Source organism: Belonocnema kinseyi, chromosome 7, assembly GCF_010883055.1.
Source record: "Belonocnema kinseyi isolate 2016_QV_RU_SX_M_011 chromosome 7, B_treatae_v1, whole genome shotgun sequence".
NCBI lineage: Eukaryota > Metazoa > Arthropoda > Insecta > Hymenoptera > Cynipidae > Belonocnema > Belonocnema kinseyi.
In genome coordinates, this window is record NC_046663.1 from 116520067 (window position 1) to 116534444 (window position 14378).

The following is a 14378-nucleotide window of genomic DNA, read 5'->3' on the forward strand; positions in this document are numbered from 1 at the left end:
TACAGATGCAATTGAACAGATTGCACGAACTTTATTTAAGTTATTAGAATTGTTTAATCGATTGTAAATCTATCAGTTTTTGACCTTTTTGATATAAAATCAATTAATACTACAGAACAGGCAGCTCAAATATAAAAAATTATGTCTTTTTTTTACATTTTGCAACTTGAATAACAAACAAAGCCTTTTTAGCAAAATCGCCCTCGACAGACCTCTTCAGAATTTAATTAGCTTCAATTTAAAAAAAATGGAATTGGATGAAAATGGAGGGCTCTGGATCAGTTTGAACCCCAATTTTCTAATTCGCCACCCTGTGCATCTGTAAAACAGATCATGATTACACGCCCTTAAATTTGTCCTCAGATGGGGCCTTGAATATCAGGGAAGAAACCATAAAGGAATTATAAATAAAATAGATGCAGTAAACTATCCAGCACGAGAACCGCAAAACGTTAGATCAACATAAAGTGGATAGTGAGGCATCCAATATTTGGCTAAGAAATAGTGTTCTGTATCCAGAGACGAAAGATTCGCCATTGCAATAAAGGACAACGTTGTCAGCACCAGGAATAATTGCAAACACGTATTACATCAATATATGGTTGACCGGTGCTGATTATGTGGAGATAACAACGAATCCATCGAGCATATTATTGATGGCTGTCGCGTAATAGCTCAGAAAGAATATACGCACAGACATAATGATCTGGCGGGCATCATACATCAATAACTTGCCCTTAACCTAGGACTATTGAAAGAATGGATGCCTTTCTAAAAATACATTCTAATACCCTTTTAAGAAAGAAACGATTACATCTTATATTGAGATGTTACAATCTAAACGGATCCTTTCATCCGAGCCAATCGGCCTGACGTGAATCATGCTACAATATGTATCAATATGAATCATGATCTACTCATCCCTTTGTGATTTCGACTACAGGCAATGTACACGCAAGATGCACTGAACAGCTTGAACATGTAGGAATAATTAGGGAATTGGCAGCAGCTTAGAAGGCAGTTTTATTAAATGCCTGTCACTAACCTAAAACTGGAGCAGGCTCGACTGCAGATTGCGATAAAAAATTTTGTGTTTCCGTTAAAATAAATGGACAAAATCACTCTGGAGGTATGAACCGTGTGCACAGGGTAAATGATGTTTAATGTAAAATACTTAGGTAATACCGAGAACAACGACCGACAATTTGGAGATCAAAATTGCATGGGTTTTCAAAATTATATTTGCATAGAGATTAAAAATGGAATTTTCAATTTTTTACAAAAATAAAGACTTATGCCCGAAATACGGGTAAGCCGAATGATAATGATAAAAAAATTATTTTTTCCTGGTAAAATAAAAGGTGAAGACCACGATATCGGTGATATCACAGCACGATAGACATGTTTTTGTTAAAGATCTTTAGAAATGAGAAATTGTATATTATTTATTTTGTGATTAAATGATAATAATTTCCAAAAAAATCGCTTAACTAAAATGTTATTAAAAATTGTGAATGATAATACAATTATACTTCAGAACAATCATTTTATTATAATAGGAAATTAATTTATTATGAATTTTTTATGCGTAGTTTTTGTTTTTGTCGTAAAATATAACATTCTAAGTAAAAATATTACATTTTTTTTGAAAAACCGACACAAAGTAGGAATTAAAATTAACAGAGAGAAGTTGTTCCCCTAAAAAGATCTACACAGGGCGCTATGAAAGTTTTGCAATACAGACGAACCTTTTATAGTTTTTCGAAGTACTTTCCGCCGCAGTGACTACACTTTTCCATACCTCGAAATCAGTCAGTGCATTGTCGTGGTGGAATAGCCAGATACTGAGTCGAGATACCTGAGTGTACCAGGAAGAGATGACTGTACGCTGGTTTTTCCAGTATGACCATATCCACAATGCTGCGTTTCCCAAAGAATACTGTAATTATTCTTTTGTTTACAGATCGAGACTTCCGCACCTCCACTGGAGCATTCTCAGTCTCAAACAGCCAGATCGTGTTTTGTGATTTTGTTCGAACGTCGTAATAATACAGCCAGGTTTCGTCGCCTGTTATAATACTATTTACATCCCGAGAAGATACCGATTCAAATCTTTTTAGCATTTTTTGGCACCACTTTACTCTCGCTGCCATTTGCTCCTGGGTCAAAGCATGTGGTATCCATGGAGTACAAACCAGCCTAACATGTAAATGTTCATGCAGAATTCGATAGACTGTTGGTGCACTAATGTGTAACATTTGCTCTATCTGCCGGTACATGATTCTTCTATTATCATTCAATAGATTATTCACAGACGCAATGTTTTCCGATGTCTCTACTTCCGGCGGTCGACCTGAGCGCGAGACGTCCGCGAGACTGAACTTTTCCCTTTCGAACTGTTTGTATCAACGCAAAATTGTTGTCCGATGCGGAGAATCCTTACCCAGTACCGGAGACATTTCCTCAAAACTTTGTTCTACACTTAAACCGCGAGAAAAGTTGTATCGAATTATCGCACGATATTCTTCCTTTGTTCACGTGGCCATTTCTCAATCGTTCCGGGCTACGTGCTTAGACTGTACTGAGACCTGAGTCAACAGGTTTCCTTTTCCTACCTAATTTTTGACGCTCTTTCTAATTACGCAAGGATCATCTCTCTTCTTCCAATATGTTTCGCGTATTACAAATCTTTTGTAGCGCCCTGCGTATAAATGTAGTATTAATTATTTTTAGATAGGACGAGTAGATTTTCTTTCAATCTTAAAAAATAAGATTAAAAATTAAAAAATTACATTTATGGAAAAAGGACAGAAAAGACGAAAGAGAATATAAGATCCTATATAGAATCCTATACAGATTCCTGTATGGGACCCTTTATAGTTTCCTGTATTAGAACATATGCAGATGCGAAGTAGTTCTTCTTTAATCGTAAAAAAAAATATATAAACTTATTGAAATGATGCATGTTTCAGCGCAGCTTAGAATATAATTTAAAGCAAAATAAGAAACAAATATAAGATAATCATGATAAATACAACTTGTGCTTTATTTTGCACTATCTGAATAAGCAGTCCCAGACAGAGTGACATAAAAAATGTATTATATTCGATATAAAAGTGCTGTGTATAATGTAGGCAAGTTTACATTTTGGACAAAATCAAGTACAAAGCACGAGATAAGTAAGGAGACTGTATTCGTTAAAGCCGAAAGAGTTTTAACAAAAGAGAGTTCACAATCACAAAATTACAGTTGTCTATCTGTTGACCTTTGATTTTTCAAGGTCTGTGCACGAATTTGGGAGAAATCCAAAGACCGAGGGCAAAGTGACAAGAGCCATTAGTTGCGTGCCGTAGGTGCGCTCATACTCTCGAGCTGAGCTCTTTCAACATAAGAGAATTCACAATCACAAAATTACAGTGGTGGAAGCCTTGAGTCTTAATGTTAAAAGGTTTGCGCAAGAATCCGCGGAAATATAAAGGCAGAGCGCGTAGCGCGAAGTAAATACATATTCGGGCGTGATGCGCAAGATAAATGTACAATTCCTGAAAAAATTCTGAAAAATTTAAAAGATTACCTAAAAATCTTCCACATTCTTTTTAGGTAAATTTTTTCAAATATTTTAAAATATGTTTTGAATATACTGCTAAAATTAATTTTTCAAAAAGAAAAAGAATCATTTTAAATTTTGCTAGAAAACTTGAAAAAATGTTTAATTCTCTTGAAATCTTTCAAAGAGTGTGAAAGGCTTCTAGATTTTTTGTTCATTATCTTTGAAAATGTACGTTTTGTTGAAAATTAATTAGTTAATTAGTCAAAATGAAAAATCATTTGAAGTATTCCCACGTTTTTAGAAATTTCCAAAATCACCATTTGGTTAAAAATCTTATTCATTCTCTTCGACTTATGAAAAAACCTTAGGTTTTTTCAAAAATTAAAAAAAAATTTAATATCTTTTTAAATAATTTGAATTTCCCCGGAAATTAAAAAAAAAAACAACAGAAAAATGAAAAAAACCTTAATATTATTCAAATTCTTTTTTGCCAAGTTCGCAAGACTTTTGAAATATTAAAAATTGTTGTTTTTCAAACAAACAACAAAATTATTCATAAAATTTGTCTAGGAAACTGAAGGAAATTTATAATTTTCTTAAAACCGTTGAAAAAGCTTAAATAGCTTCTAAATGTGTTGTTCGCTATTTTCAAAAATGTACTCTTTGTTTAAATTTTATTGCAATATTTTCATGATATAAATTATTGTTAACTTATTTTAAAACTTCTAAATAACTCTTAAACTTCCACTAATAATAAGATAAATAAATAAGCTAACATAAAACATAAAATAGGTTTTGTGTAAAACTTAAGTTGAGGAATATATTTGTGCCTCTTGATCAACAAATGAAAAGTAAGCGAATTCATTTAAATAAAAACTGTCGCTTAAAGTAAAAAAATTTTATCTGTCCATGTACAAAATTTCATTGAAAAATTGAATTGAAACAAGTTTCAGTTTTTTGAATGAAACAAATAACTATTTCAGTAAGTACTTTAAAATATCTTCGGCAGTGTAAACTATAGAGGTGTAGAGTTTAGATGTTTCGAATATATATAATTATTTTCTTACATGGTTTTCTCGCAAGGTGCTAAGCTCCTCGCAGCCATCCTCGTAGCTCCTTTTTCCGGTACCTGTGGTCAGCCACACGGCCATCCCTACATTCTCTCTCCTATTGTGAACGAGGAAAGTCCCATCTGGTCATTTTGTCCGATACGATGCCGATACGAGACAACACTTTTCGATATTTTTTCGATACGATATACAACCGAGCGACACAAATCTGAGACTGGAAGGTGAGTATCTCATCGGTATTGTCTCAGTATTGAAAAGTATCGCTCGGCGGCATCACCAAGTAAGGTAAACCGACTATCACTGGGAAAACGTAAAAAGTATGTCCAATAGTGGGACAATAATAAATATCTTTGTGTATCCTTAATATTCCAACATAAATTATAAAAGTAAAAATGTTCAATTATTTTTTAAGTTCTTTTAAATTTGTTACCAGTATCTATATTTGTCCTGACATATCACACATTCAGTAAAAAATAATCAAATATATTCTTTAAAATGTGTAAATGAACTGCTACAAAATTGGCTATTTTTTCAAAACTTTCCGCATAACTTTTACAGCATTGCATTATTAAAATTTCCTACACTAAAAGAAAAAGTAATGTTTCTGCACATTTTAAATAATTAAATCATAACTTTATTAGCGATTTTATTCGATAACTTCTGAATAGTTTAATGTCACGCATTTGCACAAATTTTTAGCGAAGTTGCCTAAACCGGGACGAGCTGTCGCTGACTGGCTTAGTTTTGGCAACTTGAACGTGAGCTGCGAATTTGCGTTTCCATAACTGAGATGGTACTTTCATCGTGTTTTTCATTAAATGTCACAGTATTATTTTAGTGATTTATTAAAAATATTGTTTATAAGACACAACTTTGCCGTTGAAATGATTATTTATCCTAAAAAAGTTGTTCAACGTAGTTAAAGTACTATCAACTTCACAAGAGTTACAACTGTCTACTTTCAGCACCTACTTACCAGAAATTTAAGATATCCAAAGCTTGTTGCAAAAAATCCAAAAATGTCCGGAAATTTATGAAAAATTGCTAAATTACCGAAATTTCCCAGATATGTATGGGATATTGCTAAATTACCGGACATTTCTGGTTTCCCACAATTTCCGGAAATTTTCGGTAATTTATGGGTTAGTTATGGTAATTTATCAGTCATTTATGGTAAGTTATCACTACGAGTTCGTCCAATCACTATTCACTACTCACAATCAGTCTTTTGAACGTCAAATCCTAATGAAGTGAGCTTATGATTCCGGTAGTACTGTAAAGTAATAATAAATCAAAATGCGCAAGCGCAAAAGCAAGAACAAGTAAACTGGCGTGAGCTGCACAGGCGCAGCAGCTAGAAAAAGTACCCTTGCTCAAAAAGTGCTAGCTCAGCAGCTAAGCAAAGTCTTTTTATAACTGCCTTTTACCACGGTTCTGATCAAATTCACGGTAAGTAAAATTAAATTATGTACACGATTAACTTCGATTTATTAAAATTCAATTCATAATTTTTGTGTTAAGCAGAGATTTTATCATTTAATGAGACATAATTTGATAATTAGAATCAATGTCCAAATATGTTGATGTTGGAAAACATTTTTTTTCTCATTCATTAAAAAAAATAAAGTTTTGTCTCATGCAATTGGTATTATTGCTTGGCTCTTGGTCTGCCGACATTTTGCTAGGCGCCGTCATGACTTTAAATACCTGATACGACTTTTAACAGCAAACGTTCTTCAGAATCATACATTTATATCAAACTTAATTACGTTTAATAGTAAACATTTTCGAACACACTGACGTCACTTCTTGTTATGATAGTTGCAATATAAACACTTTCATTCGAAGCAAAAATGTTGGACGTAATTTCCACAAAGCTTCTTCTTCTACTTTTGCTTCTGATTAGACACAAACACAGCGAGTAGTTCGCAAATCATTTCTCTCTTTTAGAAGTAGAATTAGGAAATATTTTAAAAACTAATCCGTCGAAGTCATCATCATAGATTTCCTGTACCTGGAGTATACCACCTTCGAGATAACGGAGTTAGAATTTTGCTGAGCTTGGAGAGTCTTCATCGAAGAACTATTCTGGATAGAGCCTGTTCAGTTCTGAATAGCATAGATTCTCTTATGCGATTCGTACATGAACATGAAGTTTTCAGTGCTACGGTGTTCTTATGCCGTGCCGTAGATAGTGCCGCAGTGGAGCTTGGTCTCTCATTTGATTACAGCAACTTTAAACATGGTCCAACGTCTCTAACACCTTTGGTACTCAAGTCGTATACAGGAAACATAACATACGCGTCTGTAAAGAAAATATGCTGACAAACCCCTACATAGTAAATTTTACGACGTTATACGTAGCCAAGTGCTATCGACGTTTATGTGCAACCATTAGGCGATACCAACTGCCGAGCGTGCAAACAAGAGCCAGAAACACTTAGACATGTTATCAGTGGATGCACAAAGTATACATTCTACGGGTACATAGAGAGACACAATGTGGCTCAAAAAGTGTTATCTTACTAACTTTGGCACATCTATGGTGTTGATCTAAGTTCCGTCTTGACGTATTCCCAGGTGGAGTTCAAGTCCGTTGTTGAAAATGATCAGTGTAAGAACTACTGGAAAGACAAAATTTCATATAATGTATATTTTTTGCTATTTATCACAAAAAAATCTTCTGTTTGCTGTATTAGTTATCAAAAAAGACGGTACTAGCTTTCGGTCTATTTAGCGGCGCCCTCTATAAAAATCATTTAAAAAATCATTGAATTTGAAAAAATTACTAGAAATACATTTTTTTTCTTCACATTGTGCAATAAATCGCTATTGTAAAATTAACACTTATTCAAAATAATTACATCTTTTGCTGCACAAATGTAGTTTTTTGGGGATACTAGAACTTGATTTCTTACATCATTGAGTTAATAAAAATATTGTTGATAAAAAAATCATGGGACCGATCTACCAGGATAAGGTCGAACTTGCATAGGTTTCACGAAGATAGATAGCCAGAAATATATACATTCTACCACCAATCAAATTCAGACAAATTTCATGATGATGGTAGTTTTTTGGGGATACTAAAACTTGATATCTAACAGCGTTGAGCAGATAAAAAATATATGTGGCCGATCTGTCACGATACGTCGAACTTGTATCGATTTCACTGAGCTAGGTGCCCAAAAATGTACATAGTCTATAATCAATCAAATTAACACGAACTTCACGATAAGGGAAGTTATCTGGAAATACTAAAACTTCATCACCTATAGCATTGAGTCTATAAAAATATCAAGTGACCCATCTAGCTGGATGTGGTCGAACTTGTATGGGTTTCACTAAGGTAGGTGTCCAAAAATGTGCATAGTATACGACCAATGAAATTAAGGCTAACTTCAGGATAAGGTAGTTTTTTGGGGATACTCTAACTTGATTCATTATAGCATTGAGTCGATCAAACGTCATATGACCGATCTACCAGGATAAGTTCGAACTTCCATGTCTTTCATTAAGATAGGTATGCAGAAATGTACACATTCTACCACCAATCGATTTCAAACGAATTTTACGATAAGGCTAATTTTTTGGGAAAACTAAAACTTGATTCCTAACAGTATTGAGGTCGGACATGTATGGGTTTCCCTTAGATACACTATGTGGCATAAGAGCGTTCGAGCAGTAACTTTTTAAAATTAATTTAGTTGTGGTATGCAGTCATGTAGTTAGAGGTTAGAGGCGCCGCTAAGTAGTCTGACCTTTAGCAAGCTACAACTTTTCATAGAAAAATAATAAAGTATTATGGCTACCAGCAAGCGTTTGCTCTTCTACCACATGTCTATTTGCTTGAATTCTTAATAATTTACAAAACAAGCCCACGCATCATCGAATTTGTAAGTTGTGCGATCGTGCTCTAAAGTACAACAATCAATTATTTTTATCAACAACAGCCAAGGATAATACTAGATCAATACGCACTACGACGGGCGTCTTCCAAGGAAACTTCTTTAGTGCATTATGGTTCTGTTTAACGTTGAGTCCTTTGAGAAAAGTAATAAAAAGCATCTCTCATAAGTTCAGACTGAATGACATTAATATGTTTATATATTAAACAATCTTCTACGCATAGATGACCTGCAGCTATACACTAATTCAGACTAGAACTGCAAAAAGTTATGAATGTCAAATAGAAGTTTTCCAATTATATCTAATTATGCAGGACAGTGTACTTAACAATACCAGAATTAGGGACCGCAGAGCTAGATAAAGAGGACGAGAATCCTATTGAAGCCATGGCTGAAGGGATAGCCTTCACTACAAGACTTATGTTAGATTGGTTCGGAAGACTTCTTTCAACTCGGCCAACAAGAACAGGGCAATCAACACCATGTTATCCCAGTCCCCACGTACGTCCTTGGGCTCATAAAATGGTCCAGCACCAACTTTGAGAGGTTAAACAGAACCATCCACTAAAAAATGACGAAGCAGTGAATGTACTACAGTTCTACCATGGCATAGGGAGGATAGGGGCGTTGCAGATGTCGCAAAACTCATACGAAGTTACAAATTACACAGTTACGAGGCTATTTCAAAAGCAAGCGATATTATATGCTTTACAACACCATCCATAAAGCGGATCTCGATTATGCGTCCTTGAATTTCTCCTCGGAGAAGGCCTGAATATCACGATAGAAACCATAAAGGAATTAGAAACGCAATGGGGATGAAAAGCTATCTCTCCACGGTAAATATTCAGGCATCCAATATTTGGCTGAAAAAGGCATCCTCTGTGTAAAAATGAAAGCATTCGTCATTGCGGTTCAGAACAGATTGATAAGAATCAGAAATTGTCACAAACACGTGTTGCATCAAGACACGGCTGATCGGTGCCAATTATGTGGAGATATCACATAATCCATTGAGCACGTTATTGATGGTTGTTGCGTAATGGCTCAGAGAGAATACGTACAGACATAATGGTGTGGCGGGCAATATTCATCAACAACTTGCCCTAAGCCTATGACTAATAAGGAAATAGATGTTTTTCTATTTGAAATTTCAGTTTCCAATTTAGACAACGAAGATTACATCTTCTGTTGGATACTGGACCCATAATTATAGCGAGATAAGGAATAAAGTTAAGACTATATGGAGCCAGTAAGGTACTGGCAGAATATCAGAATGAGGTTTTATTATGGGGGTGGGGGGTAACGTTAATTCGTGCAAAAAAGGCACATTTTTGCGAATTTTTTTGTTTACGACACAGTTAAAATTTATTTAATGAAACCAATGGTATATCGAAGTATAGCATTCGAAAAATATTTTGTGAAATTTTCATGTAGAAATATGAAAAAATACAGCAATGGAAGCAATTATTCGGAAGCGTCTCGGAAAAAGTAGAATTAGGGGTGCCCCTGAGAACTCGGTGCTGCATCATCTTAATTCAAAAAATCAAATTTATTTCGTTAGATAATTGATTTCCCCAGGTAATGCTGGAAGGGTTTTTTGAAATTTCAATTTTTCAGTTTTTGGGAACACCTTGAAGTGGAAAACGCGTTTTTTGCGAAAAAATCGGGTAATTTGTTGTTTTAAAATAAAAAATATTAATAAGTTTGAAAAAAACTTTCCAGTGTTACCTCGTAAATTATGTACAGAAACAGTTTTCAAAATTTCAAAAGGATCGGTGCAGTAGTTTTAAAGTTAGGAGGAGCACCGACTTTGGAAACGTGAGTTGTGGGGAAAACGTTACTAAACAATTTGGAATAAAACGTTCATAAGCGAGTTTTATCGGCTTTCGTCACACTCAATAATCGATTCCAGGTCCATAAAGAATGTTGCTATCATCCATGATGTCTATAGGATCTTTTTGCTCCTGTCTACGACGAATCCTGCCTTCTTTTGTCTGTTTTTCAGCTCTGAGTCGTGTTTTTCTGCGCCGAACCGTGTATGAGGCGTGGTTACTAAAACCACTGTATCCTCGTTAGTTTTGCTCCGATTCATCTCAAATTTCCACACAATATTCTTGAAAGGTTCTTCATTTAGAATCTCTAATATAAAAAAATGCAAAAAAAAAATTTAAAACGTTATTCCCCTAATTTTGTACCAACTACAAAAATCATAGGAAAATATTTCATATATCATTTTATTAAGTCCATGGCTAATGATAAAAAACCGAGATCACCCGAAAATTAATTTAAAAAATAAAGTCATCAACAATTCATGATTCAGGTGCAGGATTCATGCTGCAGAACATCCTGTCATGCACTTGGCAGCAGCCGAGTCCATAGATGGTGTGATAAAAAACCTGGCTTTGCCCGATAAATCAAATTAAGCATATTGCTCTTATCAGTTCCCTCAATTGCATCCGTGGCTCTTTAAGGACGATTTCAGCAGTAGAATAAAGATTTTTAACAGTTGAAACCTCTGGACTTCTGGAAGGAACAAAAATCGAAAAACTCAGAGTGAAACTAGGAAGAAGAGCTATCAGTTTTGAAGGAGGAATAGAAAACTCCTCAGGAAGAACATTTGTAAAGGAATGTTTAAAATAAAAATATACTTTTTACATTCTCATCCTGTCGAGAAGTTATTGGTTTTACGTGAAAAATGATTTTCGTGGATTTCATCAAGTGTCGACGTTTTGAGACCCCCTGAGTGAGAAAAAATAGTTTTTACGTCGGTACCTGTCTGTCGTCGTTGTTGTCGTTGTCGTTGTGCTTGTAATCACGGTAACATTTGAAGGAATTATTTAATTGGATTCCCCTTTAGCACACTTTATAAGGATATGAAAAGAAAGGACGAGTGCGTTAACCAGCTTTTTTTAAAGAAATTTAAAAAAGTTTTAAAACATTTTGTAAACTTTTGAGACCACTTTTTTTTAAAATTCTTTCGTCTGCTTTTTAGAGTTGACCAAAATAAGAACAATTTATCCCTATTACATTTTTTGATCAAATAAAATGACTAAAGTTATAGCATTTTCAAAATCCAAAAAACCAAACGAAAATAAACATTTGCAGCCAAAAAAATCGTAGTAGAAGAAAAAGTTTTGAAAAGAGAAACGTTTCTTTTTCGAATACCTACAAGATTGTGTAAACAACTTTTTGAATTTTGATGAAAAAAAAACGAAAATTTATTTTTCGATCAGACAAAAAATAATGAATTATTACATTCTGATCCTAATGAGAAGGTATTGGTTTTACGTGAAAAATGACTTTTGCGGAAGACATCAAATGTTGACGTTTTGAGACGCTCTGAGGAAAAAAAATGTAGTTTTTACATCGGCGTCTGTCTGTTGAAAATTTAAATTTTTATCGCAAAAAAAACTAATGAAAAAGGAATAACTCCATTTTGAGTAAAAAAAAAACAAGATACAAAAGGAGATAGATTGACAAACACTGTGCACCGGCAAAGGAATAGCAAATTTTTCAGGAATTACTTTTTGGTAGGGTAAGTAGTTTTTGTTTTATTTTTGAAAAACAACACTGAAAATACAAAAATTATATTTGAGTACAACGATACAAGGTACGTGAATAAGTGAGACAGAATTTATTCAACTGAAAAAGATTTACAAATTTTTTACTAATATTTTTTGGATAGGAAGCGTAGTTCTTTTTAATTGTAAAAAACAAAAAGATAAATATTTAAAAATATATAAAAGCAAGGCAATAAGAATAAGACTGTTTTAATTTTCATGCATATTATTGATTGTCATGATATAAATTTATTAAAATAATACATGTTTCAGCGCAGCTAAGAATAAAATTCAACGCAAATAAGAAACAAGTATTAAAGTAGTCATAATGAATACTATTTGTACTTTATTTTGCAAAATCTTAATACCCGAATCCAGGGCAGAGGTAAATAAAAAATGTATTTTATTTGCTATGAAATTGTTAAGTATAACGTAGAAAATTTGACATTTTGGACAAAATCGAGTGCGAAGTACGAGATACGTGATGAGACTGTGTTCGCTAAAGCCGAAAAAGCTTTCACAAAAAACTGTTCACAATCGCAAAGTTACAGTAGTCAATTCCTTGATCTTTAATTTGCAAAGGTCTCTGCACGAATTTGGGAGAAATGTAAAGACCGATCACGAATACGCGAATGCACGAATCTGAGAAAAATATAAAGTCCAAGTGCATAGCGCTAGAATCAACAATTGCGCGCCATAGGCGCGCTTAACCTTGTGAGCCAAGCGCGCGGCGCCCGACGAGTATATGCCCGCGCAGCGGACAGATTATTTATCTCAAAATTGAGAGCAAAAACTAGAAGTAACTTTTGTTGCAGGTATCTTAGGATTTTCACCTGCTGGCATAGATAGAAGATAAGAATTACCCTTAGTAGGATGTAAACTGTCTGATATCACCCGCTCGTCCGAGTAAACAGTGAATATTATCGTGAGTTACACCCGAATGTCACACACATATCCGGCATTTCGAAAATCGTGCTTTAAACTGACACCTCAACAAAGTATTACCAAGAATTGATTTGATGCGAATAGCAGACTTCGATTCCTTTGGAACCGCTACCTTGCGTCTCTAGGGCTAAAAGCCCTCCTAGTGGCTGCAAGTATCAGTCGCTGTTCGCAAAACAGCTGTATTTGCAAAGTTGGTAGTGAATTTGCTTCTCCGTGCAAGCTATTATACTTTTTGATTGTATTGCGACGGAAACCATTCAGTTCTTTTTTAATTTTTACAGATGACTGCTTTAGATGTAAACATGTGACGTGTTTCTGGTTACAGGCAGAGAATGTCAAGTTCCCCAGGCCTTCGAGTTGAACACTGGAAATTACCCTCAAGACGTGCGTAAAGACATACGAATAAACTTAGACTAAAGTTAAATATTACACTTAGTTTCATCTCTGTATAGAGAGTTTACAAATGTACATTAAGAGCTATGAATGTGCTTGTAATTGTCAATATATTAAGCAACATACCTGTCTGCTATTTGCAGAATTTTTATACAATTCTTTATAAAAAAGCTTGGTGATTTCCTCTATACTTAAATTCGTGTTTCTGTAGTGAAGAATTTTCAGAAAAATCTTTTTTTTTATTTAAAAAATCTTTCCTTGATTATAGAGTCAAACAAATCTTTTATTCTTTGAAACTAAATTTATTTGATTCAAAATCAAATAATTTCACCAATTAATAATTTACATAAATTTAATTCGAATCCAACTAATTTTATCTCTGATTTCAGGATATTGCATTCCTGGGTGTAAATTTTATGAACTCATATTTAGAGCGCAACTTTAACCTTGCATCTGCAAAACGAAATAGCAAACTGTTGGATACACGACACGTAAGCCACTTTCTCTGCTGTAGTTGAGACAGTTTGCCCGTTCAGTGAAACTGAACAGGCAATCTCACGATCGAGAAAGACATGATCAAGGATCTGCGCTTCGTGTTTGCCCCAAGAACAATACGTCGTTCTTTTCAAACGATATTGCGGCATTCGCGGTAGCTTGCTCTATCAAATCAATGAGTTGTCACGACAAAATGCATTAAAACTCATTGCAATAGACACACCATAACGCACTGACTTCAGCGATACGGATCGAAAGTGTACAAAATTTTTGAAACTGATGTAATTTACTGAGAAAATCAAAATATAGGTGACAGGGTAAGTGCACCAAATACCTAGGGGAACCTGTTGTCTGAGATCGACGATAAAATTCTTTCTACATTTACTATTTTGGCATGGAAATTTCTTTAAAGCGAAAATTTAAAAATGGTACTAGAAAAATCCCACAAAGCAGT